Genomic DNA, 8721 nt, shown 5'->3' on the forward strand with positions numbered 1-8721 from the left:
AATACCGCACACTGCATAGTTAATTTTACATGTTACATTTTCAGTAATTTTAAGTGTATCTGGTAAAATTGCTAACCAAAATCCATTGTTTCACATATATAAAGCTCTTTAGATAGGAACCTTATGGGAAGTATGATTGTCTGTTCACAGACATACAAAATATTCATGTTTTAGTAACCTAAAGTTCTAGGATATCTCTTTTATTGAGTGAACTATTAATATTGATTAATTCAGCTAATTATCAAGTACAATATTATAAATGGAGATAGCATACTTGTAAACCCATGTCAATAACTGTCACACATAATGATGTACTTACATCATATAATGAATTGTTTATATCATATAAAGATGTGTTCACATCATATAGTCAACTTATTGTTTTCTTTAGACTTAACACAACTGCGACTTTCCATACATGTACACGTTTGCATTCCTCAAGGCACTTGTTTGTCCTGTTCATAATTGGCACTGACTCAAAGCTCCACCCGACCCCCATTCATTGACCAAAATTTTAATCAAAATATTTTTGAAAGGTTTTGAATAATGAAATGTGATAAATGTCATTGGTTTCAAAATAGAAGTTAAAAAATGTCATAAAAGTGTTTTCTGTACTACAACAGTTTCTAAACTAGATTACTTATTCAATTCACTTACTATTGGCTATGTTGTCCAGTATATTGCTGGCAATATGATAGCCTTAACAATAAATACATTCTAATACCAAGGAAATGTAATATTATGATCTGCTGACAAAATTGTACTTGCAGTATACAGTCACTCAATGTCGATACTAGATATTCCAGGGGAGATGTAAAATCTAATTTTCCTCATAACTTTGCACCGTGTCAGTACTATAGAAGTCCTGGCTACTACAATGTAGATCATCATCAAACAAATCTGTGTTTATAACTTTGTTTATCAGTCATTCACATAATATATATTCTCCGAGAATCCGATTAATATTGTGTTCACCTTGGAATATATTTTTTGGATTACATTTCTTCCTCAGAACCCCTTCCCCATCCCCTTCTAACTAAATTGGTAAAATTGTTACACACAGCACAATCAATTTCAAATCAGTATGTAGTATTAAGTAGTGCTATGATTACAAAGCCAGTATGTAGCGAGGAAAAATAACTCTTTTATTGGCACAATAAATGTATTTTAGTGCCATGCATGGCAATTTTTTTTCTCCAATTTTTCAATCTGACATTTTTAGAATTGTTTGTATTGCCGTACAAAATAGATTTCATTATAAAAGACCTCCTCTCACCCCACCCCACACTAAAAGAATTTAGTTTTTACCCTACATTGAACTATTAATCTCAACCATAAATCAATTTGGGACTTCTAATGGAGATGATTGTAGTTGCCATACATTAGATGTACAAAAATATATAGGAACTAAACTAACTATATACATGGACATTGAATATTCAATATCTAGACACAGGCTGGGTCAGGCACTTTCAGCCACAGTGTTTGCCACATATTATTTCAAAGTGTCCTAAATTGGTTATATTTGTGCACAATTCCACATGTTCAGGTCAATGAAGGAACAGATTTTAGAGCCAGTAAATCTTAAGGTATTTCATTTCTTATGTGTTACATGTACAGCTACACAAGCAAGTTTTTCTACCACAAGATTACACAATGCAACTCATGGCATGCAATAGCAAGAAGTCATTTCTAACAAATAACTGTTGCTTAAAGGTGGCCATGGTGCAGTGCTGTGACGCCATACCATATGTATTGGATATATCAAGAGACAGAGTTTATGTTATATTTGAATGTATATTTATAGCTATTTGTTTGTGGTTTATTTTATGCACATACATTTTTTTGGTTTAATAGCTCGCACAGCACCCGCAAGTGGCACCATGACTAGTACCATGACTAGTACCGGCTCAATGACTAGTACACATGCGTGTCCTATATACTATGCGATGTTTTTTGGTGGTTTTACCCAAGGATGCATTGCGGTACAATGACTACGTATGCGCGTTCTATGTACAAAGTGCAAACTCCATGCCGAGAGCGCTATCTATGATATCATCGTGAGGCAGCCGCTCACAACTGAATCTACCGAGCTGTGCAAGCTTAGGGGCTTTGGCCTAGTTATATGAATGTATGAACATTCAAGTACAGGAACGTGGCTCATGATTTTGTTTAGTTGAAAACAAGGTGACCCCCCCCCCTTTATTCACTTCGTAAAAATGAGTCCCAAATTAAGGTGACCCCCTCTGATTTGCCGCCCCCCCCCCCCCCCCCGGTCGTAAAAACTCATCGCTCACTTACCGAATAGGTATGTCTTGTCGTTATTGAAACTGTAATGCATGTTTTCATCTGTAGTGAAATGAATTGTTCAATTCGTCTGTGTACGATCAATGTGTTATCCCCATCTATTAATTAGGTGTTCGGGAACTCTCCGGATGTAGCTCAAGAACTCCTTCTCTATTCGAAATGTCTGTCTATTGTATTAACGCAACACAGTATGGATGGTGTGATGTTATGATCTTGGTTATGAAAAGTAAGAAAATAATGAGTTATTTTATTGTCATATTTTGATATCACCCTTTTTCGCGAAACAATATTCCTTGAATTAACCGTGGTTGTTTTTAAAATATACCTCCAATAAAAATCGCACATAGATTTTATTGATGTATAACACACATAAACCCGCGACATTTCTGCCTCTACCGCTCGAGGCAGATTCATGTGTGTAATTTGCTGGGGAAACCACTAATAATTCAACAGCCTTCGCATACGCTAGGCAAGCCATTAAGAAAGATTTGCAGATCATGACCTCTAAGTGATTGAGGTTTAGGGTCAGATATACTACACCCATAAATGTCACAAAGTTTCATATTTGAAAACATTTAAGTTAACATAATGACATAAGCAGGAGACAATGCAACGCCAAAAAAGTACTGTGTATTGACAGTAACAGTTTAGTATAATTGATTACTTTGAATTATAATTAAAGGATAATGTTGCTCTATGGTGTCCAAGTTTTTGTATATTTTGTTGTCAGTTGACCTGAACAGGAGAACATCTTATGACCTGTAATAGTATGTTGCAACAATTGATGATTTGGCTCGACAACAATCATGTTAACATTGACTACATTTCATCGTCTGGCTGGACAAAAATGTTACCAGCATTACTAAAATTCTTTTGTTTCAGCTGCCTGTGAACGATACATTACCTTACAAATGAAATGTAGAGAATGCACTTGAATATTTGTCGAATCAGACGATAAATGTAACAAATTCTTAGCTTTAAGATTTCAATAGAGTCAGATGACTTGGATGTTTTGTTTCCAGCCGCTCTTGTAACTGGTTCTTATTGCTATTGTCTCGTATCCCATGGTAATTTCACTTTCAGTTGTTTTGGTGGACATAAGCACTGACTCGGATATAAATTGCCAATAGTATACTATCTTTTAACTACCGGAGAATTCGTCTTAGCTTATAAATGCAATCAAACCACGCATCAAGCTTAATCAATGAGGCTGGGCACAAGGTTTCAAGTTGAGATATACGCAATAAAAATACACGTAACACAGAAACATCCCTTACCGTGTGTGCTCTCTGTTTTGTAAGTTTGTACGTTTTTGTTATCATTAATAAAATACAGAGCAGATACTTTGTAAGATATGATTGTTTGTTATTTGTATTGTGTCTTATCTCAACATGAAACATTGCGATCAGTTTTACTGATCTTGATACATCATTTAATAGCATTTGCAAGCTAAGGCAAATTCCATGTGTATTTAATACAATCGTAATTGCTGTAAAGTGGTATTTAATATAACTAGAACAACCAATGCAGTTAACCAAACATACCGCTTGAATCATGTTTGACGTTACACACACTTGCAAAATGAGAATTAATAGCATGCAAAGCTTGTTTAAATTTGTGACTTGATAGTAAACACTTTTATTTTGTTTGACCAAAATTTTTCGGACTAAATCGATTCTTCATTGATTCGGTACTCTCAGGGAGAATAAAGAATTACAATGGCTTAAGATCGAGAACAATCAATGTCAGGAATTAAGAGGTTTTATCTTGAGTTTTTAAGGCCTTGCTGCGTGTGTCTTTAACTGTTATTATTAAATGCTGTATGAAAGGAAAATATTGATACAATACTTTTAATAATTCCAGTATGGAACGCTTTAAATTAAAGTTCACTGTACTGTACCTTCGAAGCTACTACATACTGTCAGTTAATCTTTTATCTTCAATATTGTTTACGGTGAGTAAATTCAATATTGCTGTTCGTCATAATATTAAACATCAGTTATATTAAGCGCTCCACCAAAAGACGTTGTATTGAAGCTATCATACTGCAAGGAGTAAACGTACGTTGCATCTGCTACGCCATTTGCGTCAGATGAATATCAATAAACACGTGATCATTTTAGTGAACATTTTAAAGTAGCGATAAGGTGAAATAATCAGCTAAGTAAAATGTTCCGAGTAGGATATTAATACTAGCTAAGGTCAGGACCAGATTATACTTCTAGTGCCATTACATTTTTCCTACTCATGGTAATTATTGGAATGCAACATACTGAGCTATAGCTATCATGTGAATATGGAAAGGAGTCTTTACACTTGTTAGGATGCGATGAACCATACCGCAAATATGAATGTGAAAATCAGTAGGTTTAGTTCAAACAGATGTAGCTATATCATCACCATAAATTCTAAGGGAGATGTCAAGGTAATTGATAGTTACATAAATACATACATACATACATACATACATACATACATACATACATACATACATACATACATACATGGCATGCATACATGGCATGCATCCATCCATCCAATCCACCATCCATACATGCATACATACATACATACATACATACATACATACATACGTACATACATACATACATACATACATACACACATACGTGCGTACGTAACGTACGTACATACATACATACATACATACACATACAGACAGGCAGACAGACTCACAGACACACACACTTCACTTATACGGAGGGTAAAAACTTAGTCAAATCCAATATTCACGATTAAGTTAACTTTCCTGAAGAGCTGATATTTCGGGAATATATCCTCCTTCGTACAGAGTTGTTTAATTTATATCCATTGCACTTTTTGGTATCGGTGTGGGAGAGAATGTAGACGCTTTTTACTAGATACTTTCCCATACTAATATATTTTATTCCGTTATCGTCGTTTTTTTGTCAATAACTCATTTCAATCATGGACATTCAAGTTAACGTCATTTTTTTTTCAATAACTCATCATTTCAATCATAGACATTATAGTATACAATGTGTATAATTGAAGGCTAAATGACATTGCAAAAAATCATTTCTATTTTCACGAAAAGAGTTCCCCATATTGTGATATATGGTGGGTTTACGAGATACGAACCAGATTTGCAAAATACATTGCTATATTCATGAGAGGAGTCTACATTGAAAGGGTCTATATCTATCTCGTTTACAACGCTTGCAAATTAAAGTTGACGATGTATATACGATGAATTGAAATCCCAGCCACTTGAAAAGAGAACGATCAAACGTTAATTGGGATTCACGAGAGAGGTGTATACATACATATAGCATGCTCAAGTAATTGCGTTGCATTACAAAGACGTGATACATCATGGTTGCACTGACAGGCGAGTGACAGTAAGAATTTAAAGAAAACATTTTAAACCAGTAACTAACTTCGGGGATTGCTTTTGTAAACACGCAAACAGGGTTTCTCAATGTTAAAGCTTGACTTATTAGAGTGGCTCATAGCATGCAATCAAATACCCCAAAGGGGACTGTACAAACGAGAATTTTGAGAAAAAAAATCATACCAAAGAGTTGAGAAGTTTAAAAGCCTTACAGCTTCCATGCATATCCAGTACAATGATGTGGTACCCAACCCTCACAAGTTTTACATCTCTGATAATCAGCTTCTTTAGGATCATTTTCTTCGAAGCAGGTATGACTATCTCAGCAATCAGGAGCTATTTACATTTCAATTCATGCAAGCCATTTGCTATTTCGTTGCATCTCAAAATTGGTCTACGTCATTAGCTTTCTACATCAACTGTACACTACAATTATCTCTGACTAGGAATCATCCGTTTCATTCATGACTCGATCCTTCGCAAATGCTCAATTTCTCTCAGTCAGTAGATATCAGATATAAATTGGTCCACTGTCAATTATTTGAAACAATTGTAGCAGTTGCATTATGATCACACTCGCCTATTAAATGACGTGACTACCGCACCAATCAATCAACCTAAAAATACATCAATATACAAAAATAATGACTAAACTGAACTTTGCATTCTTTTTTAAATGTACCCCAAAAGCCCATTAGTGTACAAATAATTGCCATTAGATAATGGTTGCTTAGAAGACAGCCTGCGTTGAAGGAAAGGTGCACTGCCGATGTTTTGGTCTCCTAAGACAAATTAATTGCTTCATTTATCAATATAAAGTGACTTTTACATATTTCCGTAGATTAATAATGCAAATGGTTGGCATATATTGTCATAATCGAATATAAGGAACAGCGAATGTTTACATCTATGTATGCTCAAAATAAAGGGGAACACACAAAAGCTAAATATCCATTACAGTAATACTGGTGTTCCACCCAAGACAGGATAGCTCATCAAACTAGTGCATCTAGCTATCACTTAGAAATGTGTTCCATTTACAAATGATTTTACAAACCGACCATCATTCAATAATTTACAAGGATTTGCAACACACTTTAACTGCCGAATCCCCTAACATCGTAAAGACCATATCTTTTAGCTTAACGTATACGCATATCTTGATGTATGTATATGTATGTACATATTATGTATGTAGTTTTGATAGTTCTGGAACTCTTTCTTGGTTGTAACTCGGAGTTTCACGCATAGTGCGATCATCAGACAACAGAGTTTCACGCATAGTGCGATCATCAAACTCCGAGTTACATCCAAGAAAGAGTTCCAGAACTATCAAAACTATTGCGCTCTGCCACTGCGGTATAGAGCACTGTCTTAGCCGATTGATACTCACCGAGTTATGTATGTATGTATGTATGTATGTATGTATGTATGTATGTATGTATGTATGCATGCATGTATGCATGTATGTATGTATGTATGTACGTATGTATGTATGTATGTATGTATGTATGTATCCATGTATGCATGCTGCAGAGCCAATCATGAACAAGCTAATTTCATCTGCCCCACATACACACTTGGTCGACAGTACGAAATAAATAGAACAGTATAACTTCCATAAATAGTAGACTGAGGGACAGGTTTGTTGAGAATAAAATAGATCACGTTGTCACACCATTTTACACAAACTCTCCTGACCAGAAATTTTTGCTTGGCCTTAGCTTTGAAGTACCATTAGCAAGGTGAAAATGAAAAATTAATATGCCAGTTCACATAGCTAAGGTTTTTCATCTCCAAACTTGGATTTGTTATTATAGCTGACACCCTCAATTCCGTTCTCTTTAAAGTAGCTCGCCCATCATGGGCACTTTGTTATGTTTGATGGCTGTGCCAAATCTTGTGGTATTTGAAGTGTAGTAAATAAAACTTCAAAAATTCAAAACTTTATCTGATTCAATAACCTGTTCAGGACATGTGCGCTTTGTTATGGCTGCTGTATGCACAAAATTATATGGAAATTGAAGTGTACATTCGTAAGTACATCTAAATGACTGAAAACCATTAATTATGCAATTTACTCATTGCATTTAAAAGCTACATCAACAACAATTAAAAACCATGCGCTGTTAAATCATTAAGTTCTAGCCTTGGATCTAAAATGCACATTTACCAAATTTCGTTTTAATTGAAAACAAAACACTGAGAGACAGACAGACAGACGGGCATACAGACAGACAGACAGGCAGGCAGGCAAACAGACAGACCAAGTACGTACACACAAACACATGCATGCACACACACACACACACACACACACACACACCACTAAAAGAACATTCCCTTACTGAAAGTCAGCTCGAATTGCTAGTTTGCTTTCTATTTTTCTATGTTTATTTTCTTTGCAAGTTGAATGTATCGTATTGTGTTGTATATTGCATTGTAATGCATTGTATTGTATTAATATTCCTCCTTCAATATAGGAGCATCCTATTGAGGTGAGGTAAATGTTACATAATTAAAAATCGAAAAAGAATAATATAATTTAGAAATCCCGAGAGAATGCATAAATTGATGGAAAGCATCATTAACAAGGAACTATCGACAGCACAGTGGAGGTATTGACAAAAAGATGATGACAACAAAGCTTACATAATATAATAACTCTAGTTTTCAGTGTAAAATATATGCTTGCACAAAATGGTTTTGGAAATCAGGTCATTTAACTAGTTGTTACATGGATCATGTCCAGACTCAAACCAGTTCTTCTTCTTATAAGAAAGATGCATGTGTACCACATTTCGTTTGATTTGAGCTAGTCAATTTTGATGAAACGATGACACAGACAAACAGGCAGGCAAGCAGACAGACACACATCACCTTCCCTTACTGACGGTAAATACAATAATTGCACAGCGTCCATCAATATAGTATGGTTATAAGCTAAAAAGAAGGTGTAAGCAAGGACAGAGGAAGTGGTTCTGAGAATCCGAAAGCCTTTACTACCTTTTACTCTTTTGCCTGCTCTTTTTACTACC

This window comes from Glandiceps talaboti, chromosome 6 (genome assembly GCF_964340395.1).
Source record: "Glandiceps talaboti chromosome 6, keGlaTala1.1, whole genome shotgun sequence".
Taxonomy (NCBI): domain Eukaryota; kingdom Metazoa; phylum Hemichordata; class Enteropneusta; family Spengelidae; genus Glandiceps; species Glandiceps talaboti.